At 42.5% G+C, this 23,411-nt stretch overlaps 1 long non-coding RNA gene across 1 annotated transcript in view; it reads left to right on the top strand.

The window, feature by feature from the left end:
• The first annotated feature begins 6,801 nt into the window (after nt 1-6,801).
• LOC143692186 (uncharacterized) overlaps nt 6,802-23,411 on the top strand; it is a 44,030-nt gene continuing 27,420 nt past the window's right edge. Inside the window, exons 1-5 of the long non-coding RNA XR_013180042.1 lie at nt 6,802-7,003; nt 14,250-14,428; nt 17,658-17,764; nt 18,647-18,762; nt 18,856-18,951. This is a non-coding gene — a long non-coding RNA (uncharacterized LOC143692186). The remainder of the gene's footprint in view (nt 7,004-14,249; nt 14,429-17,657; nt 17,765-18,646; nt 18,763-18,855; nt 18,952-23,411) is intronic.

Genomic DNA, 23,411 nt, shown 5'->3' with positions numbered 1-23,411 from the left:
CCAGGGCTGCTGTCCTGCCACTCTTCTCTGAATTTATACTTTTGTCCAGAGTTACTCTGTGCCGGGTGCAGAATACAGTAATTATTTTTGTAAAATCTCACACCATGGATTATTACTAATATCTTACAAGGGATACAGTCAAAAGCTTAAAGGTATAGAATGAAGCAAGAAATTGCATAAACTTACTTGGCTTCTTCAGAGTTCAAAACCTGGAAAATACATAAAGGTCTATGAAATGATAAATAGCATGCAGGAAATAGAACAGGAAATTCACTTCTCATCCAGGAGCTGGAGGGCAGGCAATAACACTAATGGCTCAGGACCATCTCTCCAAGCACCTCCCACCCAAGTTTCTATACAGTTGCATAAAACAGATGGATAAAGTCATGGAAGAAAGTTCTGCTGCAGGCTGCACAGCAGTTGACTGTCTCTGGCTTAGGAAGCTACTGGTGGTCACAGCTGATGGTGGGGTACTCCCTTCTGGTACATATGTTTATTCTTCAGTTAGAAATAATGCTTGCACTGAATGTACAAATGAGTAATTGCATTGTTTTTCCCTTCTCACTGACTGAGAAAATGTTCTGTTCTGGCTCCTTTAGCATCCCAGATACAGTCAAGTGAGGTAGTATTTGTCTTTTTGGAGCTTCATTGACAGCCTCAGAGGAAAATCCCATGCTTTTGTGCTTTTTATTGCTTCAGACCCTTGTGGGCCTCTCAGGCTAGCTTTTGTGATGATCTGGTGCAATGTAAGTATTAATTGTTCTGGGAAGGACCCAGGTAAAAAGGCGCCTTATATTTGCAGTTCATTCAGTGAAAACTAAAATACCTATTTTGTTCGTGTGCCATGTGCTGGTGTTCTGGGACTGTGTGCTGAGAAGAAAACAAGATTTTTATTTATTGCTTGCTCCAGTCCATCCAACTTCTGTTCTTTGTCCCACACTGCTCATCTTAGGATGGAAATGAGAAATCTAAAACTGATTTGGACGAGCACAACACTGAAAAGTTCTGAAAGTGCTTCCAATCCATCAGTTGGCCACTGGTGAGTACCTAGGAGAAAGGCAAATATACTGTGAACTTTCCTAGCATAGTTCCCAGCTCCCAGTGCAGGGTCTTCCAGAATGTGAGGTATTCCTCAAGTTAGATAGAATCTGGATTTCATTCCATGGATTTGCCTGGTTTGCATAGAATACTTTCTTTCTTTCTAATCAATCTGGTGTCACACTTTGAGTTTGTCCTTGGCACAGACAGGCTGGGAGCAAGACCAGAGTAGTGTTCATCTTCAGGCACTTATCAGCATCTCTTCCAATATTTACTTGCTAACATGTGTGTTCCTGGCTGTTATTCCCACCATGCTTGCAAGGAGCACTGCTTCTTCTGCTGTTTCTTGGCAGTGGGGCAATGAAGCAGCATTCAGTTTCCCATCCCAGAACACACCTGGTGTGGAGGACTGTGTCCTTGCACCCTGGAAGGACTCACAATGTTTGTGGATGTGCTGAATAGTGTGAAGCATGTGGCACAGGTAACAGTGAAATGTCATGATGAAAAAAATTATCTGCTGAAATGTCACTGCTGAAAAACTGAGTTAAAAATCTTAACAGAGAAAAGACAAAACGAAAATACCCCAACCCCAAACCTTCAGAGACAAAACAAAAATACCCCAACCCCAAACCTTCCGAGGAGAACAGAAGAAGGAGACTGTCTGTGAAACAGAATTCAGCAAGGATTTTCCATGGATGAGCAGCAAGGACTATCTGCCAAGTGGCACTCAAAGATTTTTGCTCAGAGGGTCACTATATCACCAGAGATCAGATTAACGCTATTGCACTGGAAAAGATCTAAAATTGTTTCCAGAGAAAGCTAAACACTTTTCCTACTGACTCCTCACACAATACTGCAAGAATGCTGCTTGAGCCTATGGCAAATTTTCATTTTCTATCCATTAATAAATTCTTCCCTGTGTTACAAGAATAATTTTCACACATAGCATCATCGTGCTCATATTGACAGTTCTGCTATACCACTACTGAGTTAGTCCTAACAGCATTATTTTCTCCCAGATTCATCTTCCTTATAAACGTTCTGAAAAAAAACTTAGGAAATTATTTGGACATTGTTTCCCATAAATACGAAAATCAGAAAGGTTTTCAGCAGGTAATTTTTCTCAACAGAAGTTATAACTTCTTTTTTTCAGGCTGCGTATGCTTGTTTTACAGTGATGACAAATCTGCTAATAAATTATTCTATTTGAGAACATAAGAAACAAGGGCAAAAATAAGAAGTCTATCAAGAGTTTCTAAGAAGAGGGAAAATAACAAATACATTGTAAATTTTCTTTTAACTTTCCTGTTTGATGCATTCTCTTGAAGCATGAACATGTTTTAAGAACAATATGTGGGGAAATTTTGAATGTGAGCTTTCCAAAGAGGAAGAAGAAAGCTATCAAGTATTTCAAAGAGATTTTTGAAATTTCATTATATATCCTGAAATAGGTGTATTTGCACCTCACCCCTAAATTTCTGGAATAAAATCACAAAGACAAAAACCAATAAGCTTCAAATTATTTCTTACATGAATGGAAGTCATAACATGAAACAAATCATTTATCCTTGAGTCATAAAGTGGAAATAAAAGACAGCTGAAAGATTGAGCCCATCTCAGGACACATCACTGTAACTTTGCTGAAGTGACAGCTGAAACTGTAGGTTGAACTAGACCCCAAATAAAAGAACTTAACCGTGACTTTAACAGTGTAATTTCTATTGATATAGATCACAGCTTTTTTACTAATAGCAACTGTTTCTGGTGTAATTATTCTGTATTTTTTTAAAGTTTATTCTTTATTGATCTTCTACAGTTCCACAATAGAGTAGAGCAAATCTGGCAAAAGTGGATTTGATGGATTAATTCAATCTCTTTCACCTTCATCACTGCTTCTACCTCTGTATTCTCTGACACCTAAATAAAAGGTTGTTTTATTCATAAGTTTGCCTATTGAAAATCACATAATGAAAAATTTTGTATTTGGGGCAGGGATTGCTCTCCAAAGTATTCAGAAAAAGGTTTTATTATTCATCCTTGGTTATCATTATTTAAAGCATTATTATTTTATCATTCACATATTAGAGTTACTGAATACTTAAAATATCTGATAGATAATTTATGAGTGGAAGAGGAGGACCTCCCTGTTTATTAAGAAGGTCACACAAGCAGATAGAATTATATAAATCTTAAATGAAAATTCAGGATGAAGAAAAACTTGTATTTGTTATGTCATTTTAGTGAACAAGGCCTACATTCAGATGATTCTTGGATGAAGATATTATTTACAGATACTGTGATTTTTAGGAAAGGTTTTGTGACTGCTTAAATTCACAACTTCTGAATTCTTTTTCAACAATTCTTTTTCAACGAAGCCTATTCCTTCATCTGGAAGAAGTTTCCCATTAATGCATAACAGCAGGTGCAGACAGATGATCCCAGTCTGGTGGCTGGAGTGGTATGCTGCTCTAGGGTTTGTATGTATCTACTTTGTACACAAGAGCCATGATCTCTAGGACACACTTTATTTTGCCATTTGGAGTGCCTTGAAAACTGCACGTGGATTGTAATACCTCCTTAAATTTTTATCAAGAAAGGTGTTTTTGGTGCTTTCGTGTTCTGTGAGTTCCCCTAACAGTCTGAAAGAGCACTTATAATATGAGCACTTATAATACATTGTAATAATCCTCCCTTACTGGCATGAAGGATTTGTTTGGCTTTGTTTTGTATCCTCTGTTAGAGGGACTATTATACAAGCTGTAAACTGAATTTAAGATGTATTTGGAGAGATGGACAGTTCTGCCCAAAAACTGCCCAAATCCAGCAGGTTTAATTGGATCAGATTGCTCAGGGCCATGGCCAATTAAATCTTGACCTCCTCTAAGGATGAAAATCTGACAATATCCCTGGGCAATTTGTGTCACTATTTAACAACTTTCATAGCAAAAAATATTTCCTGCTACCTAATCAGAATTTCCTGTCTTCTTACTTTTGTCCATTGCTTCTTGTCCTTTTGCTGTACATGGCTGAGAAGGGTCTGGTTTAACCCCCTATATAACCTCTGATCAGGCAGTTGTAGTGAAAAGAAATGTGTCTCCTTTCCCTTCTCCATTCCAAGAGGAACTGTTCCTGTTTTTAGAGCCTTTTCTTGTGCTTCATGTACTCCAAATCCTAGCCATCTTTGTGGCCTCCAGTGGATTCATTCCAGTCTGACAATATCCTTTTTCTGGTGACCAGAAATAGACACAACATTAAATGCAGCATTGCAAGTGCCAAAGAGCTCTGCTGGCCCTGACAGTTACAAAAGTACCAAAACAGCTCTGAATGCAGCTGGCCCTCTTTGCTGCAGGGTCACACTGCTGGGTCATGTTTGACTTTTGGCTCACAAGGACACTAAGATCAATTGCTTCTCTGACAGTCAGCCCTGGCCTGTATTCCATCAAGAAGCAAGCCTGAATTTTCTCCTGCTGGACTCCGCAAGGTTCCTGTAGGTCATTTCTCCAGGTTCCTCTGAGGAGTAACCTTTCCCTCCAGTGAATTGTTCCACTCAACCAGTTTGGTATCATTCGCAAATCTGATGACAGAAGGCACCATCTTAGCATCTTGGTCATGGATAAAGACATGAAATAGCCTCTGTGTCAGTTTTGGTCCCCAAGGGGTGCTGTTGGCTACCAGTCACCAGCGGTTCCTACCCACTGCGTGGTCCACTTACCCAGTCTGTGTCCCACCCGTTTGCTGGTCAGGGCTCTGTGAGACTGTGTCAAATGCGCAGTCAAAGCACACAACATCACCTGCCCTACACACAACACTGGTGTCCTCATCATGGAAATGATGAGGAGGATAAACTTTTAGTATAGCTCCTCTGAAAGTTTAGTGTCACAAGGAAGATGGAAGGTTTGTTGAAAAAGCTGTAGTTGAAGAAATCACAGTTTGAGGTCATAGTGGGTTAACAGAAGCATATGAAATGATACCTCAGAGGACAACATGGGTGCTTTGGGGAGCAGCAGTCATAATGGCTCACAAGACCTCCCGGAAGAGCATGAGAATCACCTGGGACTGAAAATAGGATAATTAAAACTAAATAATTTGGTTGGTTAGGCAAATAGTAACTCAATGAGTTACTATGGGGCCTCCATAACTGCATTGTCCAGTGCAAAGTGGAGCTTTTGCTGGAGGGATAAGCAGAGGGATAAGCATCATATTAAGAAATCTTATGGTATTAACAAAAAGTGAGCAGTTTAGAGGAGAAGTTTAAGAAATAATTAAGTATGTTCCTTGAAGCTGATCAAACACATGTAGACAGGAAGATGAAGTCCACATGAAAGGGTTCACTGGAAAAAAGAGATCTATAAACAGATCTGTGTTTGGAATTCATGTGAGCTAGTCAAGTCTATTACTTGGAAGAATGGCCTATGAAAGATACTGAAGAGGAGAACAGTTCTTTTCAGGAATATTGAGGGCAGCAGTCAAGTTTTACCAGCACACCAGAGCTCACCTCTCCCTTTGATGTCTTACAGAGGGTTCTAACTAACCTTTCTCTGCCTTTGTTGTCCTTGTTTTACCTTACTACAGTATGGACTGCAAAATATGGCAGTGTAGGGATATTTTACAATCCTACCTTCTCAGTGCTCACAGAAAGGATTAAAGATCATATTGCTGCTAGTGTCACTGTGGAGAAGATGATATAAAATTCCTTTTTCTGAGAAAAGAAAGAATACATAGGATTCCGCTGTTCTAGTAAGTATTTGTGCAAACCTTACAGAGAAATTTGTAAAGCATGTAAGTACCTTCAGAAAACAAATGAAGTTCAGATGCCAGCTAGGTGTCTTAATCAATACCATTAATGCTGAATGCTGTAATCAAAGTTTTCAAATTTTAAAAACCTATTTTACACACCTTACTTACCAAAAGACTGTGTTACACAGGCTGTCTGTCTGAAATGGGCTCTATGACACCTGAAATGAACCTCAGGAGGAGGTCATTAGTGTTGCCTAGACTGTCAAAGAGGGAAATTTTAAGGGACTTAATAAAATACACAAGGTTGTGAAACATAACCAAGCTAAATTATTCAATTTGAGAAGACTACACATATTTTTGGAAATGATTGGACAATGAAGATGCTCAAGGTATGATCTTAATGGGCAGTGTTGCATTTTTCCTGTGATAGCATAACGCTTTGAAAAATGAGGCATGCTGAGTTTGTTAAATGGAAGATTTGAAATACTTTTCTGGGTTGCTTAACGTCCTTAGTTGATCAGTCCAGAAGTGCCATGAGTCACTATGCATGAATAAGAGCTCATTCTTCTCTCCTTTCCTCCTTGTGATGCCATTTAAATCTTGACAAAAGGAAGTAAAAAAGATTTTAAGATTCACTTTGCCTATTTGTTTTGATCTTGTCATAAATAATTACCTGCATGGTATGGAAAAAAATTTGGTCTTTCATGACAGAGTCCCAATCAGTCGTCTGTATAATTGTTTGGTGCTGTTTTTGATACATTATTTAGACTGAGACAGGGCAGGTATTTCAATGTCACCTTAATAGCAATGAATATTTGTACATGATGTTTTACATGAGTGATTTATGCATTGTTCTTCTGTCATCCCTCTACAATATTATTTTGTGTTCTCCTAGAGAAGACAAATATTCTAGCTCTTGTTTTTATCTAGACTAAAATAGACTAAAATAAATAATTGGAATTATTCATAAATAAATAAATTATTAAGGCCTGATGTATTGTCCCACTTTTATTTGTCTTGAGGACAGGTTTACATTTTTATGCCTGTAGATGAATTGATGGATTTTTCTCTGTTTTTTTGTTTCTGTTTTCTATGAGAAAAAATTATACTGTTGAGGATGAGAAACTATTATAAAGTATAGCTGCTGCAGTCAAGAAGAGTTTTTTTTCTCTGGGATGGAATGAAATGTCTTATACCATGTAGAGGAGGGAGTGAACGTAAGCAAAATGTAAGTAATTTTTACTCTTGGATACCATATAGAGGCTGAATCAAATGGCTCTGGAACTGCATTCTAATAGGTTGTCTCTTATTTTCCTTTAGTGGGTTTTTGGTTTAATATGTTTCTGAGAGAAAAATGACATAGAACACTCCACTGAAGACATATTTTCTTGAGGTTCTACATCTTTTACCAGATTTGAAAGCTCATGTTCTTATGCAGATTGATATTGTCATAAAAGAACTGTTTTTCCACACCAAATGTTGCTACTATAAATGCAATTTACAAATGGACCTTTACAGTTTATACTTATCAAAAATGGGTTTGATATAAAATATAGCACAGAACAGAAGGGATAAGAAATTTTTGAGTGATTTTTTTCAGAGTTCATTTCTGTAATACACTTAGCACATCCCATGTTTATAGTTCAATGGTCTATGAGCTCATCCCACTTCCACTGTGTTTGGTGGGAAGGTTCCCATTCATTCAGGGGGATTTGGCCTACAGGAGCAGAAGTTTTGGATGTTCCTGGTTAGCATCTGCATATTATATGCATAGAACTACAATTCACCTCGTGCATGTTAAAAAGATCTGAAAAATATTTTTTTACAACTAGTGATGGAAAAAGACAATGATTTTTCTATTCTTTGAGGGTGAAGTAATCTGACTGACAAGTGTCATTTGAGAGCTGAAGCAATGGAGAGGGTCTGAATGTAGCAGCTTTTTATGAAATGCCCAGCTACTTTACGCACAGTAGTAGAAGGAGGAGGAGGCAAAAAGGTTGGTTTTAAACTTTACTTCCAAAAAGCCACTGGAATTTTGAACCTGAACAAAAGTAATGAACAAGAAAAAAATTTTCTGTATGTACTGATTGGTACACAGTGTGAAATTTCACTTCAAAAAACCTTTCTTAACTATGTCCATAAAATATCCCCTCATTAGCTTTAGAAAGTTACTTTCAGAAAAGTTAAGCTACTAGAAACCAACTGCAGGATAATTATGTGCTTTTGGAAACACCTGTAGCTCTGCTGATTGCAGATCTAAGAAGTAGTCCTTAGAGATTTGGGTTAATACAATACCCCATGACTCCTTCAAATATTTTTCTGTTTGTCTTCTATTTTCCTCAGAAAATTCTAGTAGGAATTGTATCTCCAAACTGTGCAAGTTGAGCAAGAGTTCTTTTAACTAGATTATTTAACATTCAGTGCATCAGCATGAATCTTCACAACTCAGAATCTTAATGGTTTTCTCCATGAAATGTGTCTTGTCATTTCAGCATACATCTGAATTTCTGAAATGACTGGATTTGTGCCCTACATTTAACATTATTCTGTTATATACTAGAAGTTTTTTTCATTAGTTACTTAGCCGTATTAGGAAGACTAGCAATTTTTTGTACATGCTAATTCTTAGGCACTTCTTTTGGACACACTATCTCATATTTTGCTATTTTATACACAAATTGACATTTGGTTGAAGATTTTGAAATTATCTTTTCATGGCTAAACAGGATTTATCATTGATTTTTTTGGTGTGTGTGTTTCTGATCCTCAAGCTATAAACTTGGATTTCAAGGAACTGCCTCATGTTACGAATGCAGACTTCAAAGGTTGCAGAAGTTCTTCCTTTTTTCCCCTTCTTTTTCAGCTGCATTTTTTTGGAAGTAGATGATAATGAAATTTTCTTCTTTTAAGAGCTATTTCTGTGACTTAAATAACCATTATCTTTTAAGTACAGGATTCATTGGGGTGGACTATCTTACAAGAAGTTTACCCTAAAAAAGAATTTTCTCAGCTTGCATTAGGAGTTACTGGTGTGTTACAAAAATTGGCACCTGAAAGACTCTTCCACTTCCTTTTTCTTTCTATAAGTTTTTATATGCTTTTCCAGTAAAATACTGACTGAACACTTTTATCTTTCTATTTTGAAGCACACTTTGCCTTTACTTCATCATCACAGTTTGTTTGGGAGCAAGAGATGCTTTCTGATGAAGAACAATCTCTTCATTGCTCTATTGCTTGTTTTTCCAGCAGTCAATCTCAAAAGCTGACAGACTATTGCAAGGTCACATAATCATAGAGTTATTTAGTTTGGAAAAGACCTTTAAGATCATGAAGTCCAACTGTCAATCTAACACTGCCTAGTCCACCACTACACCATGTCCTTAAGCGTCTAGACATCTTTTAAATACTCCAGGGATGGTGACTCAACCACTTCCCTGGGCAGTCTGTTCTTGACAACCCTTTCCATGAAGAAGTTTGATTAGTCACTTCTTATCTCTTTGATTAGTCACTGTCAGTCTAGGTGTAAAATACCTTAACTAGACTTGAGGCTGTTGTGTCCGCTGTGTGCTGTTTTACTGCGGTAAAAGCACAGCCATCCAAAAGAGAAGCTGTTTTAAACCCAGAGAAGGAGTTTCAGCTGAGCTGAAGGGCCTGTCCCACCACAGGGAAGGACATAGCCTCAGAGGACACTTTGGCCAAGGTCTCCTCATGACTGCATGTTCTTTCTGGATGCATGGGTGTGGTGGGACTTTGAGTCAGATCATCTGAAAGCTCTCATGAGCCAAGATAATTGGTTCATGACAGTTTGCATGCCTGTGGAGTGGCAAGGAGCTTTGCACAACTCAAGTCAGGTCAGCACAGCAATGCCAGGAGGTAATAAAACTTCATTAGGTACAGAAGGAATAACATTTCCATTGAAATAGCCTGAAATACTCAAAAAGTCATCCTTTCTTAGCCTTTGCACAGTGCTGGGCTTTTTGATGAGGAACCTTCTTGTGTGCAGGTGCTCAGTTCCTTTACACTGTTCTTTCTCCATGATAGCTAAAAGTTAGAAGAAACCACCTCTCTGAGTGAGACAGTGTCACTAAATCTGCTTTCTGTCTGGATTTGTTGCCTGTTGTGTATCCTTAAACCTGTAGCCAAAGGGCTTCAGAGCCAGCTCCCAAAAGTCATGAGGGTGGTTTGTGAAAGCCAAATCCAGCTCCCGTTCCACCACTCACTGAGCAGCACCTACCTCTTGGGCATTTTCTTGCATTTTGAAGGGCTTCTGAGCCACTGCAACCTGCCACATCACCTTAGCAGACCTGCATGTGGGGGTCCAGAGGCTTGTCCCATCAGCCTGCCACCTCCAGAGGTAGTCACTGCCAGCCAAGATAAAACAATGTTGCTTGGGCTAAGGTGGCCCATGAGGAAAGAATGATCTCCATGGTTTTAGGGTCACCTGGACTTTAATCAGGAAGGCGGCAGATTTTCATCTCTTCCTCAGAAACGTGGAGAAAGAAGACATGTAAATGCACTGTGCAAGGGAGCACCATCAGCCAGGGTAGATAGAACAAAACAGGGAATGTGTTGAAATTTTGGAGGGAAAATTTGTAGCCAGTGGAGTAGGTGAAGCTGTTTGCAGTCACTACAACAGCACAACTGTGCCAGGTACTTGCACAAGCAATAAAAAAAACACTGGCTTGTATCTGTCTACAGGAAGAAAATCAAAACAAAAACCACAAAACAAAACAAAAACAAAAAAAAAAACTGCAAAAGAAACAACCAAACCAAGCAAACAAAAACCCTCTAAACCCTCTTTCCTTTCCCCTTTGCTGCAACTGCTTCTCAGGTTCAAGTATTGTAAGGGAAAAGGACTTGTAAGTACTGCTGGATAGAAAGCTGGACATGACCCAGCCATGAAAGCCAAGCGTGTCCTGGGCTGCATCCAGAGCAGCGTGGGCAGCAGGGGAGGGAGGGGATTCTGCCCCTCTGCTCTGCTCTGGGAGAGCCCACCTGGAACCCTGCATCCAGCTCTGGGGTCCCAGCACAGGGAGGACAAAGGACTGCTGGAGTGAGTCCAGAGGAGGGATAGCTGATGATCAGAGGGATGGAGGACCTCCTACAGGAAAGGCTGGGAGAGTTAAGGCTGTCCAGGAAAAGTGAAGGCCCCAGCATAATCTTATTATGGTGTTCAGTATTTAAATGGGCTTATAAGAATGAGGAGAGCAGAGTTTTTAGTTGGGGCTATGCTGATAGGACATGGATTAATGGCTCTAAACTCAACAAGGATAAATTCAGACTAGGAATAAAGAAAAAAATTTTTGTGCTGGGGTGGATATAACAGTGGCACAGGTTGCCCAGAGAGGTTGTAGATGCCCCATCCCTGGAAACATTCAGTATCACATTGGACAGGGCTCTGGGCAACATGATTTATTGGAAGGTGTCCTTCCCCATTGCAGGGGGATTAAACTAGAAGACCTTTAAGTGTGCCTTCCAACCTGAACCATTTTGTGGTCGGTGGCACAAAGTCCAGCTAAAAGCCCTTAACCATCAGTGACATCCCAGGATGGATACTGGGGTTAATGCTTTTCTGAATCTCTGTGAATGCCTTGGCTGAGGGACAGAGGGCATCATCAGCAATCCACAAACTAGAGGGAGTCCAACTGTATGCAGTCCTGAGAAACCTGCTCTCATGAGCTCTGCTTGGAAAGGGAGGTTTGGGTTAGAGGGTCTGCAGAGGGACTTCCCAGCAGCAGCCACAGAGTGGCTCTGATTTGTTTGTTTGTTGTTTTGTTTTTGTTTTGGTTTTAATTTTGTTGTTTTGTTTTGTTTTGTTTTTGCTTTTGTTTAAAAGTTTTTTTCAGGTATTTGCTATTTACTAATGCTTAACTTTGGCACTGTTTCCTATGTTTGTATGTCTGTGCACTGAGGGTTTCACTGGCTGCCTTAAGTTCACAGCCACTGAGATATGACAGATCAGAACAAGCTTGGGAGGGAGTATTAGGAGAAAGTTATTTTGTCCTGGCCATTTTGTCCATAAATAATATATCAGGCTGCTGTCCTCATGTTAATATGAAAAACTGTTGCTGCATTCATTTTGTACAGTATTGTTCTTGGGAACCTCCAAACCTTCTGCCTCATGTACACTCTCTTTCTGCAGCAAAATGGTCATCTTTGGAATCCCAGATAGCATTTAATGAGATTAATTAGTCTTAGAAGCCTGGAGGATAAGATGTATCCACAAACCCATGAAGAAATGGACACATTGTGTAGTGTATATTCACTGCAATGGACAATGTGTTTGCACTGCAGAAAGTACTTTTGTTTTTCTTCCCATTCCCTAGAGATCTCATTTGTCGAATAAGTCATAAAGCTGTGGTCCAGGATATCTACATGAAATGGCCTCTCTCCTTCACTGATGTGTCTCTGACTTCCTGGATCCCTGCTACTTTATGTTGGGATGATTGTAGGGTTGATTTAGATTGACTCATCCTCTTTAGATGGACTGTCAGACCATGCTCATCTAATATGACTTCTTTTTTTAAAGAGAAAATTAAGGACAAATGTTAAATGCTTAATGGTGTTCACCATATGTGGGTGATCAATTGGCTTTTTAAAAAATTCTAAATCATACTGAGTATTATCTCAGTCTCACTCCTTATTTCAGAGTGGGAAAACCTCAGGTGACAGGATGATTTTGGCAGGCCCACATGAAAAAGGTGATCTTTCCATTCTGCCTAATTTGCTGTCATAGAATCTGCATTACGAAAGTGAGAGAAGTGGGTACACTGTGGCGGCTGGTGGATTATATTCTTCTGTCTGGATTGATCCTAATAAGGATCAAGTTTTTATTTTATTTTCCTCTTTGGTGAAGTACTGCCAGGATCCATATTGTCTATCTTCTGATATTTCTAAAATTTCTTGATATTTACAATTTTTGCTGCGTTTTGTCCTCTGTCCAGTGTTTTTCAAGTTAGTTGAGTGCAGAACTATTTTCAAGTGCAGAAGGAGGACATCAGCATACCAGGATAATGTGGCCATGTATGCTAGATTTTAAGATGTCATTAGAAATGCAGCTGGGTTTAAAAACACAAAAAGTTCATTACATTTGCTAGTCTCTCAGGACCTGTCAGTCTTTTAAGAGTCACTTTGACAACAATTTCATTATAAGGGAAGGGGGGAAGTATCTTTTATTTAGGAAATGTAAAGGGTTTTTGTTGTTTTGGGTTTATTTTTGGCCTGTTTGTTTGGGTTTTTTTTTTTGTTAGTGGAAAAAAAGGAAAATTAATAGATGATTGCTCTGACTTTAGCCTTGGCAAATCACTACGTACTAAAACATCCAGCTGTCTGCAAAACATGTTCTGCAGTGACAATTGGCAACATCAACATTTTCTCAGGGTTAAGGGCCAGGTTGAATATCTTGGCAGTAAGATAGTAAAACTGCATTTTACAAAATGTCATCATTGTTAAAATATAACAGCTTTTCCTCCACCAACCAAAAGAATTTTTGACTGAATTTCCATTATCTCAAAATAAATATTGTTATTAGGAAGCAGAAGATTTTTGGTGATACGAAAGTTATTAAAGGCAGTAAATAAAGGCTCTTAAAGAAAAAGCTTACCAAAGTGAGAACATGTAACTCCATAATAGAGAATGGAATTTATCTGGAAGAAAATGTCTTGATTTATTGACATTTAATACTAACAGTATGTGAGAGGTGATGAGGCAGTAGGAAGTGTGAAATATTATTATTTGTTGGCTTTTTTCAGGGCATTTTTTTCTAACCAGATATTTTCATCTAGTAATATAGTATTTGCTCTCCTTTTGCTTTCTTGCTGGATGTCACAGCCTTTGCAGAAGCCAGGTCTGAAGGATACAATTTTAAGAGCCAACAGAATAGATCAGTGTCGATTTAGGTGTTGGCAAAATCAGACAGACTGAGCAATAGATCAGGTAGGCTACTTGAGGTTACTGAGCAGTCACACAGAAGCTTCTTTTTCATGGGTACAAGACCAGTCTGCAGGAGGTTTTATCCTTGCTGTCTCAAAGGGAATACTGTCTGAATTTTTGCAATATACCAATTTAAACCACACAAGTTGCTGATCATACTCGGTTGGATAAATTTTTTTGATGTAGAAAAACATGCACAACAAAATATTGAATTAATTTAATGTCCCTTTATTCCTGTTCATAAGACTACAAGTAGTACAGATTAGGCCCTCTCTGTGCTATTACAAGGCAGACTGCTGCACTGCCATGGGCCACCCACTGTGGCTGGAATGCAGAGGCAGACAGTGCCCTGCTCTTCTGAATGTTCTCACATAAATTAAATCAGTAAAACTCCAGTGGCTGAAGAACTGCAATTGAACTGAAAATGTCTGGCTCGTATTCCTGGCTTTGTTGTAGATTGTCTGTACAGCCTTGGATGGAATTTGGCTTCTTTTGTGTAGTTATGGAAGCCAAAGAGATGTCCTTTCTTCTGTTTATTTTAGCTGGAGCTTCAGTGCAATGGCTGACTCAGTGTGTTGTGCAAGATGGAGAATGGCAGGACCTTCACACAATCACAAGATCACAGAATCCTTAGGACTGGAAGAGATTTTAGAAGAACATCCAGTCCAGCCCCTCTGCCAAAGCAGGGTCATTCTGAGCAGGGACACAGTAACATGTCCAGGTGGGTTTTGAATGTCTCCAGAGAGGGAGACCTCATGACCTCCTTGGGCAACCTGTTCTAGTGTTATGACACCCTCAATGTAAAGAAGTTCTACCTCATGTTGAGGTGGAATTTCTTGTGTTTTGGTTATGGCCATCGCTCCTCGTTCTGTCACTGGTCACCACAGAAAAGAGTCTGGCACCATCCTCTGGGCACATGCCTTGTGTGCATTGATGAGATCCCCTCTTAGTCTTCTCTTCTCCAGTCTTCTCTGTGGCCTGCACTGGGCCCTCTCCAGCAGCTCCTTGTCTTTCTTGCACTGAGGAGCCCAGAACTGGTCACAGCACTCCAGATGTGCCTCACTAGAGTGGAGAAGAGGGGCACAATCACCTCCCTTGACCTGCTGGCCACACTTTTCCTGATGTCCCCCAGGATCCCACTGGCCCTCCTGGCTGCAAGGGCACTGCTGGCTCAAGGACAGCTTCTTGTCCACCAGGACCCCCAGCTCCTTCTGCACAGAGCTGCTCTCCAGCAGGTCACCCCCAGCCTGGGCTGGTGCCTGGGGCTGTTCCTCCCCAGCTGCAGGACTCTAAACTTGCCCCTGTTGAGCCCCATTAGGTTTCCCTCTGCCCAACTCTCCAGCTCCTGAAGGTCCCTCTGAGTGGCAGCAAAGCCTTCAGGTGTGCCAGCCACTCCCCCAGTTCTATATCATCTGCAAACTGGATTATGCAAACATCTGCAAAAGTGTAATTTTCTATCCCTTTATCCAAGTTGTTGATAAACAAGCTGAGTAAGACTGGATCCAGTATTGATCCCTGGGGAATGCCATCACTAGAGGCCTTCAACTGGATTCTACTCTGCTGGTCAGAACCCTCCAAGCTCTGCCATTTCAGCCAGTTCTTGATCCAGCTCACTGTCTGTTCATTTAACCCACATTTCCTGAGTTTACCTACAAGGATGTTATGTGAGACAGTTCCAAAAGCCTTGCTTCCCATCCAGTAAATTCAGGACTGATGTACTTTTGCACTACGGGGCATGCAATGACTCCTGACTGCTTGCTGAATGTGGCTGCTCACCTGCTTGCTGAGGAGGTCTGCAGATAATGCCGTAGCCCTATGAGTGGGTAGGTCTAATTCTTGATAGCAGCTGTGTGCAAAAGAAGTACTGAAGGTAGCCTTAGATGAGAAGTGAATTAAAGTGGTTGTCTCATTACTACATTAGTCATAGGTGTGTCATAGGGGGACAATCTTGCAGAAATTCTTTGTAGTTTTTTGTGGAAGAAAGTGGAAAAGCATGTTCAACAAAAGGAACAGAAGCCAAGCCAAATCCCTAATGACCTATTCTTCTTCCTGCTAAGTGGCTACATGTGTTTTATTGCTGAGCATCCAGCTAAAACTTTCAGGGAAATTTTGGTGTGGTGTACTGAGATGCTGACTCAGTGCAGTTCTTGCAGCCTATTCAACAAAAACATCTGGTACAGCTCTGATTTACACTTGTTTGAAGAGAGAAAAGCAGGTGCATCTACTGCTGCAGTGGGAAGCTGTCAAAAGAAGCGATATTCTCCTGCACCAGCACTCATCCTGGTGACTCTGAGAGCAATCACTGCTGCTACTCTTACACTTCAGAAGCCTCATACTCTATCTCAGCATATAAATGTAAGGCAACCCTGAAGCAACTCACAACAAGAGACCGCTATTTCCTTCTTACACAGGACAATTTATACCACTAATGAAGGATTTATCTGTTCAGTGTAAGTGCCCTGGATTTATCTGTTCAGTGTAAGTGCCCTGTTTTCAAACAGTGAAGTTAAACTTATTTAAATTAGGTGGATTAGTTTAGCTCAACGGAAAAATATCATACAATGAAATAGAGATATCCTTCCAGGAGCTAATGACTAGTAAAAATTGTTGAAGATTTCTCCTATGAAAAAAGGCCGATCTGACAGACTCCCTTAATGAAAGTATTAAGCACTGATCACTTTGCTGTGATACACTGCCACCATCCAGGAAGCTGAGAAAGAGTTCAGAAGTGAGTCTGCTCCTCTGGTGTGGTGCAGAAGAAGGCTGAAGGCCAGCTCTGTGATGCTTGTAAGCATGCACGAGCACCAATTGAACAGTCCTGGTTTATGGTTTCTTAGACACTAATGTAGCAATCCACTAGTGAAGTCAGGATACGTTCTTGTCTCAAATGCTCCTTTTCAAACAGTCTAGCTAAAGTTTTAAGTGTAGGGGCCATCTGCATTGTAAAGCTAAACTTAACTGAAGTAAATTTATTCCAGGATTAATCAGGCTGCTGTAGTTTCATTCAAAACACTGGAGTTAACACTGGCACAAAGTAGGAAGAAGTGGCAAATGGAGCTCTAATCCCCTGTCATCCGTGAGCAATGTGGTCTTGTGGCAAAGTAGGTCAACATCATCTTTGGCTGAATTAGGAACTGTGCTGCAAACAGATCAAGAGATGCGATCCTTCCATTCAGCTCAGCACTATCAAGACTTGTCTACAGTTCTAACTCCAGCTCTGGGCTCTTCAATGTAAGAGAGGCATGAACATATTGGAAAATAGTCCAGCAAAGGGTCACAAAAAGGATAGAGAGGTTGGATCATGTGACATAAGAGGAGAGGCTGAGACAGCTTTATTTATTTTTCAGAACAGCAGAATTGGGTAAATTGGGTGAATATCACCTTTGTGTATGAATCCCTGTTGGAGAGGAACAAAGAAGATGGAGCTAAAATCTTTTCAGAGGTGGCCAATGAAAGGATAAGTGACAATGGGAGCAAAGGAGATTTTGGGTTGTGGGTTTGTTTTTGTTCGTTTCACTGTTACAGTGGTTGAACACTGGCAAAAATTGGACAGAGTGACTGTGGAGTCTCCATCCTCCAACATATTAAAAGTCTGACTATTTGATATCCTGAGTAACTTGATGCAAGCAATCATGGTCTGAGCAAAGAGCTTGGTCTAGGTGTCTTTGGAGATATCCTAGATGTGCCTCCCAACCTCAGTCATTCTGGGATCTTGTCACTGAAGAAAGTTGCAATGTTGCATCCAGCTTCACAATGGTACAGAACTGCCATGGTCTTTAATTCACCCTAATTTACAGATATCCAGTTCACGTACTACTTAGTCTTCACTTGTCAATCTTCCATTCTTCTAAATGTGGTTCAGACTAATCCAGATAATGAGGAAACTATGCTACAGATTCTATCAGGACATAAAGGATTATCTAAAATATAGGCAATCTTTATAATTACAGAAAAATTTGGGGAGAAAGATGAACAGTGCTCTGACTGTTATGGAGCGACAAAGCAAATGAGCTGAGATAGCAAACAGAAAGTGCTTGCTGAGCCAATCAAATGGAAGGTAGGATATTCAAGTCTAACCATGATTCAGTTTTGCATGTAATTTTGCTATGAAAGACCCTGAGTGCTAAATTTCATGTAAAGGTTTCCTGTGTTTGGCAGTTACATCTACTGGGATTAACCTTGCAACTTGTACTTAATTAAGAATGCTTCAGATGATAGCTCAGCTGAACAGAACCTGGATAATTCCTCCATAGTTACTTCAGCTCCATAGGATGAGGAATTAGTAGGAAGCATTAACATTCTGACCAAGCTTAGTTTTTGCAGGTTTGCTTTCCCAATAAGATGAAATTCCTGTTCTCCGAAAGATAATTATGGGTAGAAATTGGAGTCCTAGACCCAGCTTGTGATCTGTAATGGAAGACAGCCTGCAGCATGCAGGTAGACACTACAATCCCAGGGAATTTAGCCAAGGTTTCTCTGTGGTTTGGGAACAAAAGTTCGCCTGAACTTCAGGGCAGTGTTTTTTACCTGGAAAAAAGCCTTGCAGAGAGCTTTTGAAGCCTTCCCAAAGGTTCCAAGGTGGAACAAAAGCACTTCATGCTATTCTAATGTTTTACATCTATGTGAGTGATCCCTAGATTTTTGAGATGCCCCAGTGTTAGTACGCAGCAAGGTTTTACTAAAGGAGCTTCTTTGGAACATCTATTGTCTATGCAAAGCCACTTCAATTGCAAAATACTAGCTATATTAAAAGGGGAAAAAAATTGAAAGTTTTGAAGCAAGGGCAGAGTGCTTAAATGGGCTTACGTGATTATGATTCTGTGAGAAAACATTTTGACTGTTGGAAGCCATCAGGTTTGCACCCAGCCACTGTTCCTTTGTGTTTGCAGGTGCTTGCTGTATTCCCATTTCTCTCTTAACTGTTATTTTCTCATTCCAGGTGTATTCTCTTCTCAAACACTGAGAGTGCTTGGAACACAGCTATTATTTTAAATCACCTACTACTGCCCACAGTGTACGAACAGGCTGTAAAAGGAAGGGTAACTTTTTGTTCAGGTATGCAATGAGGTCTCTCTTGCCTGGAAATTGACATTATCACCCACTGTTCTTGGCTTTCAGATAGTAACTACAATTTCTCATGATTACCAGACAATACAAATGACTGTGGCTTAATTAGGGGATGAAGAAAGACAGCACTTTCTTCCTGAATTCAAGAAGAGGTCTGCAGTGTTGAAAAGATTTCCAGTAAGTCCTGTTCATGGTGTGGCATGGTGAAAACAGTTCCTATGTTCTCAGGACACAGATAAGGCATTTGCAAGGCCATCCCAGAGTAAAGATCCAGGGCTGGGTACTCAACATTGTACTAGGAGAAGAGGTACAGTGAACCAGATCCGTCAGGGTGCGTGGTTTTGGAATCCACCCTCAGCAGCAGAGGAGCTAGGACACCACTGCCCTGTAGATGTCCATGTCTTGAACCTTCCTGTAACCAGGCTCTAGTTTTTTTTTTGTATGCATAACTTTGGATCTTTAAGAACCCAAAGGACTGAAGGATTCTTCAGTGTGAAATGAACTCAGCCTCTGTCCAGTCAGGTCTTGAAGAACTCTGAGGATTGAGACTGGATGTCCTTTTCGGATCCCAGTCCATACATCAAAACCCTTCTGTTTATACCTGGTCTGAAACACTTGTTCAACTTTTACCCCTCATCCTCCCAAGAGGAGAAGTCCCCAGCCCTGTGTCACTGATCCCATTCCATAGGTACAGTGGGATTGTCAAGGCAATGCTATATTGACTGTTCCATACAATTGGCTGCCAGCTGAGTTCTAGACAAGTCTGCTCCAATACCTTCTCCAGCTCACTAATAAAGATGCTTTACTCTGCCTTGCCCCAGCTAAGGTGTTATCAATAATTATGCTAAACCAAAGTAGCCTAGGTAACCTATGCAGCGTGCATTCACCCTGTGTTCTGCTCCACAATGGCACAGGAAATTAAATTTTTTATGTAACTGATCTTGCTGAGTGCCTTTCTTAGGCAAAATAGGTGCATTTTAAACTCCAGGGATTGTGTAAGAAATTACACATTACGTTTATGTGTGTGCTCATATCCAACATAAATGTTGTATGCAAGAATGTATTCTTCAGCTGTTGCTTTTTTTTTAATGTTACAGTTATGTAATGGTCATATTTGTCTTTTCACAAGGCCCCATGACTCTAATGTCCATCCTTCATGGAGGTCCTGAAGAAGGTGGCTGGTAGTGGCTGTGCTACAGCCCACAGAGAACCACAAAGCAAGTGTGCTTGTTTGGGATTTCTGACCCACTAAGATGAACAGAAGTTAGTTGGTGTGATCAGCTGATTGTGTGATGGTAGCAGTCTGTCAGGGAGGTCGATCCAGGTGGTCACTGTGGAGTGACAAGGAATCACACAACTCCAGTGAAATTAAAGGACTTCTGTGCTGCACTGCAGCAGGGGAAGCCCTGGCCTGTTACTTAGGTATTTGTTTGGTGGCACTGAGATGAAAACTCTGTATCTGGGGTGCATGAATTGACTGAGGCAGGTGACAGAAATGTAGTAAATGAGGTCCAGGTTGTGGGTAGGAAGGAAAGTACAAGTGAGTCCCTAGAAACTCAGTTGTGTGTGAGTTTCTAGGTGTATGCAGCAAGACTTAAAAATACAGTGTGGATAACAGAGAGGGAAAGAAAGAAGGAAGGGGGTAGGGAAGTGGCGAAATGGCGGAAGTGGAAGAAGAAAGGAAGGAAGTGGCGTAAGGAAGGAAATGGCGTAAGGAAGTGGCAGAAGTAAGTGGCGGAAGGAAGGAAGTGGCGGAAGGAAGTGGCGGAAGTGGCGGAAGTGGCGGAAGTGGCGGAAGTGGCGGAAGTGGCGGAAGTGGCGGAAGGAAGGAAGGAAGGAAGTGGCGGAAGGAAGGAAGCGGCAGAAGGAAGTGGCGGAAGGAAGTGGCGGAAGGAAGGAAGTGGCGGAAGGAAGTGGCGGAAGTGGCGGAAGGAAGGAAGTGGCGGAAGTGGCGGAAGGAAGTGGCGGAAGTGGCGGAAGTGGCAGAAGGAAATGGCGGAAGGAAGGAAGTGGCGGAAGTGGTGGAAGGAAGTGGCGGAAGGAAGGAAGGAAGGAAGGAAGGAAGGAAGGAAGGAAGGAAGGAAGGAAGGAAGGAAGTGGCGGAAGGAAGTGGCGGAAGGAAGGAAGTGGCGGAAGGAAGGAAGTGGCGGAAGGAAGGAAGTGGCGTAAGGAAGTGGCAGAAGTAAGTGGCGGAAGGAAGGAAGTGGCGGAAGGAAGTGGCGGAAGTGGCGGAAGTGGCGGAAGTGGCGGAAGTGGTGGAAGGAAGGAAGGAAGGAAGGAAGGAAGGAAGGAAGGAAGGAAGTGGCGGAAGGAAGGAAGGAAGGAAGTGGCGGAAGGAAGGAAGGAAGGAAGGAAGGAAGTGGCGGAAGGAAGGAAGTGGCGGAAGGAAGGAAGGAAGGAAGGAAGCGGCAGAAGGAAGTGGCGGAAGGAAGTGGCGTAAGGAAGTGGCAGAAGTAAGTGGCGGAAGGAAGGAAGTGGCGGAAGGAAGTGGCGGAAGTGGCGGAAGTGGCGGAAGTGGCGGAAGTGGCGGAAGTGGCGGAAGTGGTGGAAGGAAGGAAGGAAGGAAGGAAGGAAGGAAGGAAGGAAGGAAGGAAGGAAGGAAGGAAGGAAGGAAGGAAGTGGCGGAAGGAAGGAAGGAAGGAAGTGGCGGAAGGAAGGAAGGAAGGAAGGAAGTGGCGGAAGGAAGGAAGTGGCGGAAGGAAGGAAGGAAGGAAGGAAGCGGCAGAAGGAAGTGGCGGAAGGAAGTGGCGGAAGGAAGGAAGTGGCGGAAGGAAGTGGCGGAAGTGGCGGAAGCAAGGAAGTGGCAGAAGGAAGTGGCGGAAGGAAGGAAGTGGCGGAAGTGGCGGAAGGAAGTGGCGGAAGGAAGGAAGGAAGGAAGTGGCGGAAGGAAGTGGTGGAAGGAAGGAAGTGGCGGAAGGAAGGAAGTGGCGGAAGGAAGTGGCAGAAGGAAGTGGCGGAAGTGGCGGAAGGAAGGAAGTGGCGGAAGGAAGGAAGTGGCGGAAGGAAGGAAGTGGCGGAAGGAAGTGGCGGAAGGAAGTGGCGGAAGGAAGTGGCGGAAGGAAGTGGCGGAAGGAAGGAAGGAAGTGGCGGAAGGAAGGAAGTGGCGGAAGGAAGGAAGTGGCGGAAGGAAGGAAGTGGCGGAAGGAAGGAAGGAAGGAAGGAAGGAAGGAAGGAAGGAAGGAAGGAAGGAAGGAAGGAAGGAAGGAAGGAAGGAAGGAAGGAAGGAAGGAAGGAAGGAAGGAAGGAAGGAAGGAAGGAAGGAAGGAAGGAAGGAAGGAAGGAAGGAAGTGGCGGAAGTGGCGGAAGGAAGGAAGGAAGTGGCGGAAGGAAGGAAGTGGCGGAAGGAAGTGGCGGAAGGAAGGAAGTGGCGGAAGGAAGGAAGTGGCGGAAGGAAGTGGCGGAAGGAAGGAAGGAAGTGGCGGAAGGAAGGAAGGAAGTGGCGGAAGGAAGGAAGGAAGGAAGGAAGGAAGTGGCGGAAGGAAGGAAGGAAGTGGCGGAAGGAAGGAAGTGGCGGAAGGAAGTGGCGGAAGGAAGGAAGTGGCGGAAGTGGCGGAAGTGGCGGAAGTGGCGGAAGTGGCGGAAGTGGCGGAAGTGGCGGAAGTGGCGGAAGGAAGGAAGGAAGGAAGGAAGGAAGGAAGGAAGGAAGGAAGGAAGGAAGGAAGGAAGGAAGGAAGGAAGGAAGGAAGGAAGGAAGGAAGGAAGGAAGGAAGGAAGGAAGGAAGGAAGGAAGTGGCGGAAGGAAGGAAGTGGCGGAAGGAAGGAAGTGGCGGAAGGAAGTGGCGGAAGGAAGGAAGTGGCGGAAGGAAGGAAGGAAGTGGCGGAAGGAAGGAAGGAAGGAAGTGGCGGAAGGAAGGAAGGAAGTGGCGGAAGGAAGTGGCGGAAGGAAGTGGCGGAAGGAAGTGGCGGAAGGAAGTGGCGGAAGGAAGTGGCGGAAGGAAGGAAGGAAGTGGCGGAAGGAAGGAAGTGGCGGAAGGAAGGAAGGAAGTGGCGGAAGGAAGGAAGGAAGTGGCGGAAGGAAGGAAGGAAGTGGCGGAAGGAAGGAAGGAAGGAAGTGGCGGAAGGAAGGAAGTGGCGGAAGGAAGTGGCGGAAGGAAGTGGCGGAAGGAAGTGGCAGAAGGAAGGAAGGAAGTGGCGGAAGGAAGTGGCGGAAGGAAGTGGCGGAAGGAAGTGGCGGAAGGAAGGAAGGAAGTGGCGGAAGGAAGGAAGGAAGTGGCGGAAGGAAGGAAGTGGCGGAAGGAAGTGGCGGAAGGAAGTGGCGGAAGGAAGTGGCAGAAGGAAGGAAGGAAGTGGCGGAAGGAAGTGGCGGAAGGAAGTGGCGGAAGGAAGTGGCGGAAGGAAGTGGCGGAAGGAAGGAAGGAAGTGGCGGAAGGAAGGAAGGAAGTGGCGGAAGGAAGGAAGGAAGTGGCGGAAGGAAGGAAGGAAGGAAGTGGTGGAAGGAAGTGGCGGAAGGAAGGAAGGAAGGAAGGAAGGAAGTGGCGGAAGGAAGGAAGTGGCGGAAGGAAGTGGCGGAAGGAAGTGGCGGAAGGAAGGAAGGAAGGAAGTGGTGGAAGGAAGGAAGGAAGGAAGTGGCGGAAGGAAGGAAGGAAGTGGCGGAAGGAAGGAAGGAAGTGGCGGAAGGAAGTGGCGGAAGGAAGTGG

The sequence above is a fragment of the Agelaius phoeniceus genome, chromosome Z, assembly GCF_051311805.1.
Source record: "Agelaius phoeniceus isolate bAgePho1 chromosome Z, bAgePho1.hap1, whole genome shotgun sequence".
Taxonomy (NCBI): Eukaryota; Metazoa; Chordata; class Aves; order Passeriformes; family Icteridae; genus Agelaius; species Agelaius phoeniceus.
Note: the sequence above shows the minus strand (reverse complement) of the source record. Positions and strands in the feature narration are given on the sequence as shown.